Raw genomic sequence first — 13,091 nt, 5'->3', positions numbered from 1 at the left:
GTGATTGAAAAAAATTAGAAATGTGTAATATTTTTAAGTATGATGATGATGTATATATTGTGTTAACCCTTCTTGAGGGTACATATATTGAACCATTACACTTTGGATCTTATGTATGTTAAAGTTCAAATTATGAACCATTATTATGCTATGAATGTTTATGTATGAGTGAAAAATCTGAGGTGTAATGGTTTGAAGTATGTTTAGAAGGTGAGATGCAGGAATGTATGTATATTTTCTAGGTTTTAGGCTTGCTATAGGTTTCAGTAGCCTTAAACTAACCTAATCCCTAGCACTGGTAACGATCCTTAGTTTAGGTCGTTACAATTGTTTTAATTAAAAATAGGTAAATAAGAAGATGAATGAGCCTAATGACAATAAAAAACAATTAATTAACATTACAATTATACATAAAAAAGCAATGCTCACAAATATATAATCATAAATATCAAGTAAAATCATTATTAAAATAGTAATTCTATTGAACTTTAATAGGAGAAAAATTATGTATAAATCTAAAATCATTACAAATATATCCCTTATCTTATTTTAAAAGTTATAAGAAAAAGATATCTAAAAATGATAAATAAAATTTTCTATATATGTCTATAAAATATATTCTTAAAATTTAACATTTTTTTGTGCAAATCTCCTAAAAAATCCCAAACTTTGACAATTTTAATAATTGTACCCTAAATTTTTAACGTAATCACAATTGCACCTTACCGTTGCTTTCACTGTTAAAGACTAATGGAATGGACATGTCAGCATCCTAGTCAGCTATCTTAACACTAAAATAAACCCTCTATCAATGGGGAAAAAAATCCCTATGTGTTTTATAATCCCTAACCCTAATAAAAATGAAGATTTAACTTTCTCTCAACCAAAACCAAGAGGGTTAAAGGAAAAGGGTGTGGTCCCTCAATATACTGCCTGTCATTATAAACATTTTCAATTTCAAATGCTTATTGCCCTCCAGTGGAGAGGAACAAGGCATCAAAGATCTATATGGTCCCATATCGACGAAGCATGAGGGTGGAAAGGAAACTTCCCATATGAGGTGTGGACATAGAGGTATGATTGAGCTTACATAGTTCACGATATATGCACTATTTTCGCATGTATGAACTGTTACCGTGTTTTATTATTATGGAAAAAAACATTGGTTAGCATTGATATTAATAAATCTTTATTTTTTTTTTCATTGTTTTGTTTAACTTTAATGTACAAAGGTTGAAGATAATGGTTTATATTTCCATTCTGTTGCATTACTTTGGGGTGTTAAGGGATGGGGATGGTAACTTTGATTATGATGGAGGTGAGGTTTTTTATTGGGAATATATTGACCCTGACTTAATGGGGTATTTAGAAATAGAGGAAGAATTGAAGAAATTAGGATATGGGGAAGTTAACAAAATGGCTTACTTTATCCCTGGAGAGCCAAAGAAGGATGGAGTATGGTATATTAGGAAATATAATGACGGTGACGTTTTAGAGATGTTAAAATGGGATGAAAAAGGTGACGTTCATGTGTATGTGGAAGTTATGGAAGGTAATGTGTCTAAGGGTGAAAAGCATATTGTAAATGAGGGCGCAAACCTTTAAGGTACAACTAAGTCTAAGTCACCTAAGTCTAAGTGTAAGTCTAAGCTAAATGATAGTGATGCATTGACTCTGAATTATGAGGCTTTAGATGATGAAAATGATGGTGTTAACACAAATTTGCATAACATAGACATGAGGGGAATTGAAGCTAGTGATAATAGTGGTAGTAGTATAGATGTTGAATACGATGTAGAAAATGATATGGATGCAATTGATGATGATAGTGATGAAGCTACTTTTGAAGACTACATGATTGATGACAGTGAGTTTTAGAAAGTAATGAAAGGGAAGAAGAATTTGGAGAATGTTGGTATGGAAGAGAATTTGGAGAATGCTACTTTACCTGAAAATGATAATGAAAATGAAGTGCATGATGATAGGCAACCATTAGGGATCAATCTCCCTGATGAAATAGACTCTAATGACATATCCCATAGTCCACCTAAGAGTGATGATGAATTTGTTGCAAATATGAAGGGTAAGAAAAGAAGAGAATATATGTATGACCCAACAGGTGACCATATTAGCATCCAATTTGAAGTTAGTCTAAGATTTATAGATAGCACGCAATGTAAGGAAGCATAGCAAAAATATGCAATTATGGATGGGTTTGACATTTGGTTTGCAAAGAGTGGAAAGAAAAAAATTAATACTGGATGTATTGAGGGTTATAAATGGAGAATTTATGGTCCACTTTGAAGGACAAATACTTTTTTACTGTTAACAAGCAGCAGTGTTACAAAGGGAAGTGGAAAGCTTTGAACATAATAGGGGGTTCATTGTTAGAACACTATGCAGGGCTTAGGTCATACAAGGCAAAGTTAATGAAGGTTAATAGGGAGGGCAGGTTTGATTTAATGCTTGACAATGATCCTGTGAGCATGAAACCAATCTTTAAAATATTTTATATTAGATTCAGTACTTTAAAGAAGGGATTTTTAAGAGGTTGTAGAGCAATTTTAGGTTTTGATAGTACTTTCCTAAAAACAATTAAAGGTGGGGCATTACTAGTGGCAATTGGGAAGGATGGGAACAATCAAAGGTTCCCTGTAGCTTGGGTAGTTGTTGAAGTAGAAAAGGAAGATAGTTGGCTATGGTTTTTACAAATCCTATTTGAAGAGCTTAACATTATTGACGGCTATGAATGGGCTTTTATCAGTGACCAACAAAAGGTATTTGTCACACACCTCATGCATTGATTCTTTATAATTTTATAATTATCACATATTTCCATTAATAACATTATATAACATATGTATGCAGGGGTTAATGAATGCAATTAATAGGTTGGCACCTGATGCTAAGCACAGAAACTGTGTTAGACACATTTAGGCTAATTGAAAAAAAGTTCACAAAGGAGAGAAGTTTAGGAAGTTATTTTGGAATGCGACCTATTGTACATGTGAAGCTAATTTTAAGAAGAAATTGGATGAGATCAAGGAAGAGTCTACTGCAGTAGGTGAGTCTTTTTTGGCAAGAAAGCCTAGACTATTTTGCAAAGCTTTCATTGGCACTATGATAAAGTCAAACATTGTGGAAAATAACATTTGTGAGTGTTTCAACTCTTATATTATGTGTAACGACCCAAATCAGGGGCCGTTATCAGCGCTAGAGATCAAGTCAGCTCAAACCTGCTTGGATCATATAGAGTCTCCTCATGACTTTCGCTTAATATATTTAATGTGCTTGGCTCATACAAAGACTCCTAAAGACTTTCACTTAAAACATGACATGCGTCATGCACCAAGGAGCATCGAAGAGATGTCCCTTTGGATTTTATGGATCCATAACATACATAACATAACATAGTCATAAACATGGGGAGAGTCAGTGGTCATCCATAATCCATCATGCAACAACAACAATTATGCAAAACAACATATTCGTGTTCTAGATGCAAACACGCTAAATAAATATGACATGATGTATGATGATGATCATAAATAAAATTTAATAAGCTTACATTTATTAAGGTTAGAATTACTCACTTTTTGAAGCCTATCAACCATCTAACATAAACAGTAGCTAACCTTGGATCCTTAGTTTCCTAAATTCCTTAAGTCCGATCCTATAATTATCGGAACTTAAAGAGTTATTCGAATCTCTAAAACTTTATACACATATCAAACATCTTATTCTAGGCTCTTAGGAACCATAAAAGAATGTTTTGGAGCCTTGGAATTGAAAAAGAAATAATGTTGGCATAACTAAGTTTGAATGTGGAAGTCTTGGACTTCAGCTACCAAACCTTTAAATATCGGGTGCCCATTTTAGGCAGTAGCCACTGCGGTTGTCGAAGGCTTAGACTTCGACTATCAAACCTAGAATTTTTTCAGATTTCCTCAGGAAACTACATGCTTTGGCTGCCAAAATAATGGCTTTCGACAATTAAACTTAGGAATTTTTCAAGATTCCTAAACCAAAAATAGTAGAATTTCTCTTCTCAAAACCTCCAAAATATACCACAAGTATCATGACCCAAACTATGGCCTGGACTGGCACTAGGACTTGGGCCAACATAAAACCCCTAAGGCCTGTAGTAAGTCTTATTGTTCCCAAATCCATAACCAGGGCCAAAAACTAAGGCCCATCTTGTAAATAAAATAAAATAAAATATTATATTTTTTTTCGGGTCAACCTAATCCGATAACCATCAAAAACTAAAGTTAGGAGAGTCCAATTCAGCCCTAATACCACTATCATAAAAAAAATTTTGCATTTATTAAACACCAAAACTTAAATTTACATAGTACCTGACAAGATTATTACTATTACTAACACATACAGAGTTCTTGTAACGCCCTCACTTTAAGTAGTCCGTACATTCTACTGTTCTGGTGACTAACGTCTGTCTGGATAGCTAGGATGTCTGGAACTATACTCAAACTAGAGTGAGGAGGCATAAATTTACTGAATAAAAATCAAGAAAAATTAAGAAAATATTTAAGTTATGAAATGCACTAAGGTTAAAGGAGCCGGAGTCACAGCGATGGGTGACCTAATGGGAAGCTACTGTAAAGAAAGCTAGTAACCCTAAATCTATGGGAAATCCTGTGAAATAATTCTTGAGACTCCAGTGAAGAATTATTGAGGGTTCGATGACAATAAATTGCTAAGAAAACACAAGGAGAATTAAAACAATCGGTACAGACAATTTTAGCTTGTTAAGCTAAATGGCGGGCATTTTGGTTATTTCGCCTTCAGAGATGATTTTTAACCAACTTTTCCATTTAAGTAAATAAATTATATGGCTTAAAATATGAATTAATATTGAGGAAACTTAAATTAAAAATGAGTAGAAAAAGAAAAGAAATGAAAGAAAAGAAAATTAATTTATGACATAAGCATATATGATGTCATATGACATCATTTAAAAATTTAACAACCTATGAAAAATTTGCAAGTTTTATTAAGGGATAAGAAGACTTAAAAGAAGACAAAATTTCATTAAAAACAATTTACTTTCTTCTTCTTCCTCCTCATAGCCGATCCACCATGGAAGCTCTCCTCCAAAAATTTTCAAGCTTTTAAGCTTGAATTTTCCACCCTTTTTCACCCCAAGACCCTAAATCACCTTCACTAAAATTAATCCCCACACTAAGAGGAAGATTTTGGCTATCAAAAATCAAAGAAATTCCAAGGTTTATACAAGCCAAGAAAGAGATCAAAGAGGTTAGTGCACTAATCCATCTCTCTCTCTTCATTAAACATGAAAAGCATGTTTAGCTAAGTATAAATTTCATGAAATTAAAAAGAAAACCTTGAGGAAAGAAACCCTTGAATTTCGGCAGCCCTAGATGAAGTATGAAATTAATGATTTTGTTGGTTTTAAATTGGTTAGGGAAGAGAATTAACAATGTTAAAAGTGTTAGAATCTATTTACATAAGTGTATGTGTGATTTGGGAAATTTTGAAATTAGGGTTTGATCTTGAATTGGGGGTTTTGTGATTTGCCTTGTAATTGATGTTGTTGAGACTATTGTTGCCTAATTGAAGTACTATGAATGACAAATTATAGTTTGGGAGTAAGAAGGAATGAATATAGGGAGTGCATGTTCTTTGCAGGAAATTCAGACCTATGACTCCAGTATACTATTTGAGTTATAACTGAAGTTGTGAAGTTCCAATTGGTATGAGGCCAATTGGACATGAAACTAGACTCAAAATTCCGCATTTTTTATGAAGAAACTATACCCAAATTTTGTCCAAACCTTGACCAATTTACTGTCCCAATCCGGATATCCAAACACTGAACCCAGAAAAATGACCAAATGAATAGTACATGTTCATTTGGCCATAACTCCCTTTAGAAAAGTCCAAATGACCTGAATTTTATATCATTGGAAAGCTTAGACATAGGAATACAACTTTCATTAAGAACACCCAGCCCAGAAATGCATCTAACCAAATGAACTTACTGACCCAATTTAGGTCACCAAACTGACCAGAATCGATTTTGCCCAGAATTTCCTGGACATAGACTATCCGACCAGTTTTCGAGAAATGGCCATAACTTGGTCTATAAAAATTCAAATGCAATGAAACTAATGGAAAAATTTTTATAAGACATAGGTCTACAATATTGGTCTTTTGACCAAAACCCAGAACTCAAAGGAACTAGGTCAAATGGTTAGAAGAATTTAACACATCAAAACCTGGAGTTGACCAAATTACATTTGACCCCAGAATAGTGTTTATAGTATATCTTCTACTAAAAAGCTCCAATTAGGATGAGCCATACTGATCTAGAACCCTAAGAAATAGGGTTCCAACTTTGTTTTAGACATGGTCTTCAAACTATGAACATAAAAACCCTAAAATGGAGGTCAAAGTTACTGACCTGAACCTGGACCCTGAGGACATAGGGTACCTAAGTTCAGGCCAGTGATTTGGCCATAACTAATTCTACGAAATTTGGAAAATTATAATTAAAATTTCTGAGTGACCATAAGACATAGGGTAATAACTTTTATGAAGAATATTAGGCCTACAAATTACTGTAACATGTCCAATTAATTAGACTAAGAAAGACTCCAGAATCTGCCTAATTCTGGACCCAGAAAGAGGCGGTGAACCAGTTATGGTTATTTCACCATAACTTGAGTTCTAAAACTTTAAATAACATGATTCAAAAGGGAAAACAAAGACAAGACATAGAGAAACAACTTCTATGAAGGAAGTGTAGCAAATAAGGGCGACATCTTGGCCAATTTGCTAGGTGAATCTAAGATACTAAACCTGGACCTTGAGAAAGGTTCCTAATATGATTTGGCATATGAGATGAAATAAATTTCAATAACTTGCTAAGCATGAAAATTACAAGAATCAATGAAACTATGAGTATTAAATAATATTATTTTGCCCAAAGTACACCTAGACTCATTTATATAGCTTGGATCGATTGGTATACCAATTAGGGACTACATATTGGAGTACTGCCCACAGGGATAATCATTGACAGACAACATATGCTAAGATGATTGTTCTACTGGCTTTATGCCTGCCCGATGGCCACAGTGCCAATTTTCATTATAACTAGCTTATGTCTGCCCACTGGCCTTGTGCCTGATATGACCGTTGTATACTGGGTAGACATACGAATGTCTAACTAGTATACTCCCGAGTATCCAGTCTTTATAGTCTGTCATAGGTTACTTGGGCACAGTTATGAGAAATAAAATTTTAAATTCCAACAAGAACATGAGAGAACCATTAAAATAAATTATATAAGACCGAATATAATATACATGACTAAACAAATCCCGATTAACTTAATTGCTTCCAAAAGACTGTAAATTCATATAATTGTATATTTCTTTATAATGTTGTACGTAGGATAATTATTTCAATTATTTCGATATTTTTATTTCAATTTATGAACCACTAAGCAATATGCTTAGCGCGTTGATTCTTATCACGCGTAGGTACTGGTGAGCAGCAATAGCAGTAGTGCTTAGACTGGACTTGGACCAGATCTGCTATAGTGTAGATTGTCACCTTATCAGTCATTTTGGTAGGGCTCATGTACATATTAGATTTTGCATTTTGGTGTTATATGTAATTAAATGATGTAAATAATTTTGGATTGTATATGAATTGTAAATATTGTACTTGACTTTATATGAATGAAATAAAGTATTTTATTTTCTTGAAAATTGATATGAGCATGAGGAATAATATGATGAATGTATAAATGTAAAGGATATGAATTGTTTTAACAGGTAATATGAAGCCCACCATGCACTAATAGAATAGAGAGGACTCTGTCTGGGTCTCCATAAAAATAAAAATAAAAAATAAAAAAAAATCTACACGTAAGATAATATAATTGAATTAATATTGTACATGACAAGACAGGATAGGGTGCTCCGACACCGAATGTAGCACACCTTGCTCGGCTACACTATAGACGGGTAAGAGGTGTTACAGTTCTAGATTACAATTTTAGAAAATAATAATACAAATAAATAACTGCTAATAAACCTGTGAGAAAGAAAGCAAGTTATTCTAAAAAAAAAAACTCCTCCTATAGCCTTAAAATATAGGGTGAACAGGAGTGAGCGTTCGACTCATAGAGTAAGATATTGATTTTAAATACAATTTCTATAACTATCTAAAGCCAATGCATCCCTAAGGATGAAATGCAAAACATATCATCATATTCATCCAAATTCAAACAACACTTGCACAAAGAATAATTTGGAACACTTACACACCCATATATCACATCAGATATATATACATATGGGAGCTAATTCCATATATAGCCCTCTTACTCCAATGCCCACCAGCGAGATCAACTCGAGCCGGACTTTCGCTTAATAATCTAAATGTGGGGGTCAGTGAGATCAACTCAAAGCCATACTCACCCTGACTTTCATGAAAAGGACCGAGCCACAAGCAAGACTAGCTCAAGTTGATTTATCCGTCCTACTCATATCCATTACACTACACCACATGCACGCTGACACACGAACACAGCTCCAAATTAATCCAAGGTGACATCCTTAACCATTTTTATGAATAAGAAAATGTAACATAAAGTGTGCCTAGTATTTAGCTACATACATATATTTATATGTGATGCATGAGCATGCCTTGAATATATAATAATATTAAAATTATAAATAAAATCAATATCTACTCACTGATCACCGGAGACTACTATGGTGGATGGGTGAAGAAGGATGGTTGACCTTGATCATCTAAATATTTATATTATAAATTTTATCAGTACTAATTCAAAACAAAACTTTAAAGAGGCAAAATACGACCTAATTTATGCCAGAAATCCGACAGAGTCTCCCTTGTATCTATGACATATCTAACCTGCAAAGTAGCTCAAATAACACTTCTAAATCACAAATCCTATATTCATATCTCATCAATATTGTGGCCCCTCCTGGGCCCTCCAAACTAGGCAATAATCACAAAATTGAAAAATTACGTTTTAGCCCCTAAAACTAACATTATGCAAAAATCACTCAAACGAGCTCTAAAAATTCTAAAATTTTGTCTCGTGGTCCTTAATAAGATTACAAGACTATTTTAAAAAGAATTATAATTTTCTAATCACCCATGAATATTTTATGAATTTTTATTCTAAACCCGATACTAGGTAATTAAGAAAACTTAGGGTTCAGGTTTACCTATGCCAATTTCGATGCTTGGAACACGTCCAAGGCATTTAAAAATGCTAGGATTGACTATAATATTGGCCATGCTCTGGGACGGGCCACCAGGCAGTCAGATCTGGCTGAAAACTTGGTCTTGGGCGCCGATGAGCTATCATCGATCCGATCGCACCTAAATTAAGTCCAAAAATTATTAATAATTATCATAAATCATTTTTAATTTTTGAAAATTGAAAAAGTCCGAAAACCTCACTAAGCGATCTAGACCGTCCGATGATTAGCTTTTCAAATGGTGCCTGATCGGAGTGGGGCTAGTCCTATCTCAAAGGTTTCGTCGTCCTGAGTCCAACAGTGGTCTCGGATTTTTGATCCAATGGTCAGATCGTCTTAGATCTGATCGAAAATCTTGAAAAACCTGAAATTTCTCTCCTCCATATCTCACTCATCCAACCTCCATTTGCTACAAAATTGATATAAAAAAAAAGCTCTCGGAATAAGCTTTCCAATGCCACCTGAATCACCTTAATCAGATATCGGATGAAGCCAGAATCGCATTAGAAAGCTATTGCCCCTGTGCACGAGTTTCTCCCTCTTCTCCCTCGCTTGCCGCCGCTTTTGGTGGTTCTGGCCATCGCTGGAACTAGCCAGGAGGGTCGCTAGAGCCGTGCCATGTTGGAAGGTATCACCAACAGTAGTGACTTGCTGGAAAAAGAGAGAAAGAGAAAGGGAGAAATGAGAGAAAGAGAGATAAAGAAGATGAAGAGTGGTGGGGGGGTGGTGCTGCATTTTCTGGGTTCTGTTTTTTTTTTTCTTTAATTGCTAAGAATGAATCTGGACATATATATTGTCTAGATTCATTGCTAGGAAAAATTTCAAATAAGTCCTTGATCTTTTATATATTTTTTAAGTAAGTCCCAAAATGCTATATATGAAAAATTAAACCATAAAGAAAATACAATAAATAATAATAATAATAATAATAATAATAATAATAATAATAATAATAATTTGTTTAAATAAATTCTTGGAAATGTTTATAATTAAATCCATAACATAAATTTAAATTTCTAAATAATAGTAATTTTATTAAAATAACATCCAATTGAAATATTTAATTCAAAATAATATTTTGAATTTAAGAAAAAAAATCAGGTTATTACAACAAGACTTGAAAACACAATTCAAACACATATACACATTCCCAAGGCCTAAAACAACTTGAATTCATGCTCCAAGCTCACATGCAACAATTAAAAGCTAGGATTCAAGGTTCCAACAACTTCTATTATCACAAAAACAAGAAATCCTTGGGTTTAACTAAGGAAACTAACCATTCTAGGTCCATAAACACTTGGACTTGATAGAGTGCAAGAAAAACACTTCATTTAATAATTAAATACCAAAATATAGCAAAGAAAATCATATTTTCATCAAAAACTTAACATACAACTCTTTTCCCCCAATATCAAAAACTTAAAACTATGCAAAAACCACATGCAAATCAAAATGCAACCATCTAATACACTTAAGCATACCTAGATTCTCCTAAAAGGCCAAAAGAAAAGAGAAAGAAAAGAGAATTTATCTCTTTCCCTTGAAATGGAGAAGGAAGCTAATTGACAATTCTAGCTTCAATCCACCTTTACCAAGTTTTCCTTTAGAAGAATCAAGTTTCAAAATATGTAATTGTCACGAAAATTCCCTTGGAAAACCCTTTGCATGTGAGAGAAAAAGAGGATGAGAATTCAAGTTACTTTTCGAACAGAAAACAAGCTATTAACCTTTTATACCCTCACTTGTCAAGGGACTTTTGGTTACTGGAAGTCTTAGTTTCGGCTACCGAAGTCCATTTTATCTAAAAATGAATTTGAAATAGTAAAAAAAGACTTGAGCTACTGAAAGTTTATGCTTTGGTTGCAAAAGTTCCTTCTACCAAATAGCACTTAAAATTTTTCTTTGGTCAAATCACAAAAATATTTTCATTTGTAAATACATTTTGAAAACATCATACATACAAACATATTCACTTCTTACCACTACTCCCTTATCTGTGGAATCTTTGAATTTGTCAGAATATTTTATCAATGACAGAAATTCCAACGTCAGGAAATAGTGGGTGTTACATTATGCAAGCTAGGACATTGCCTTTGATTAACATGTTAGAAATGATAAGGTCACTGTTAATGTTGAGAATGCACACAAATTTGAAGAATATGATGTGAAAAGATGATATTATCTACCCTAGGATTAGAAAAATGTTAGAGTTAGCTAAGATGAAGACAAAGGATTGTGTGTTAAACTTGTAATGGATGATAATTTTGAAGTGTACATTCAAGATGATAGATTTGTAGTTGATTTGGTGGCCAAAACATGTAGTTATAGGGTATGGGACTTAATAGGTGTTCCTTGCCATCATGCTTGTGCATGTATTAACTACATGAGGCAGGACATTGCAAACTTTGTAGATGTATTTTAGTCAAAGGATACTATATTCCCACATGCAAAAATGCATTAAGACCTTTGAATGGTCATAAAATGTGGCCAGAAGTTGAGGGATGGGAAATATTGCCTCCACCTTTCAAGAAAATGCTTGGGAGGCTAAAGAAATCAAGGAGGAAGGATATGATAGAAGCAAAAGAAAAGAAAAATGGGAACAAATCTAGACTATCAAAGGAAGATGTAAAAATGAAATGCACCAATTGTAATACCTATGGACATAATAAACAGTCTTGCAAATCGTCTTACCATCTGAAGCACCTAATGGCAATCAACCAAAGGTATACTCAAGTATACTTACAGTTACTTAGAGTTATAGCTATATAATTTAAATAAATATTAAATATGTATTCTTTAAATATTAAATATGTATTCTCACATACTTGAATGTTACAGAAGAAAAGATGGAGGCCTCCACTTAATGGGAGATCTAGAGCAACACCTAGAAGTTTACCTAAAGGACTAAGGAAGGGAAGGATGACTCAGGAAAGTGAATCAAATGACCCTCCAAATCAATCAAATACAATTACAAAAAAAAGATAGCTATATGCTTGTCTTATATTGTTATTATATACAATTTTACAAGTAATTTTGTATAAGAAATTTATAACATAATGTAATTAATGAACCCTTATCACATTAGGTCAGAAAAGGTTTTGGGCTCAGGATACTTGAAGATAGTGGCAAAATGTATTATAGGGTAATTTTTGTGTTTCACCTTATGTAATATATTACTTAATTTGTGAAAAGCTAACTATTTTTCCTCATTATCTAGATGCCATCACAATCCAGTGTCAATAAAGTTTTCTAAGCAGAGACATCTAGTCAAGCAATTAGAGGTAGGAGAGGCACTAGAGGTGGGATAGCTGGTAGAGGAGCTAGAGTTGGAAGGGTAACAATGAGTACTCAGCAAGAAAGGGTTGAAACTGCCATTGACCAAGACCAACAATACCTGAATAGTCAAAAGTTCATCCTCACTCAACAGCAAGTCAATCCAAATTGAAGAAACTTTTAAGTTATGATGTAGGGTGTAAATGATATATATGTGGATACCTTTTGGTAGCTTTCTGTGCAAATGAGAGCAGCTTATGATCTATGTTGTTGATATGCTTTTGATTTAGGTTTGAAAATGAGAGCTTTTGGTAACTTTTTGTGTCAATCATAGCAGTTACTATAGGTTGTTAATATTGCAACTACTTTATGATGAAAAAATTTACTTCATATGTAAATGGCATTCAATGAAGATAATTTAATCAGTTTGATTATGACATCAGTTTATTACTAGTGTTGTATTCTTAATGCCATTAGTTTTCATAAGTCCCATTTTATGTTATTATACATTTCATGCTACATAAA

This window comes from Hevea brasiliensis, chromosome 16 (genome assembly GCF_030052815.1).
Source record: "Hevea brasiliensis isolate MT/VB/25A 57/8 chromosome 16, ASM3005281v1, whole genome shotgun sequence".
NCBI lineage: Eukaryota > Viridiplantae > Streptophyta > Magnoliopsida > Malpighiales > Euphorbiaceae > Hevea > Hevea brasiliensis.
This window is presented reverse-complemented; position numbering follows the sequence as displayed.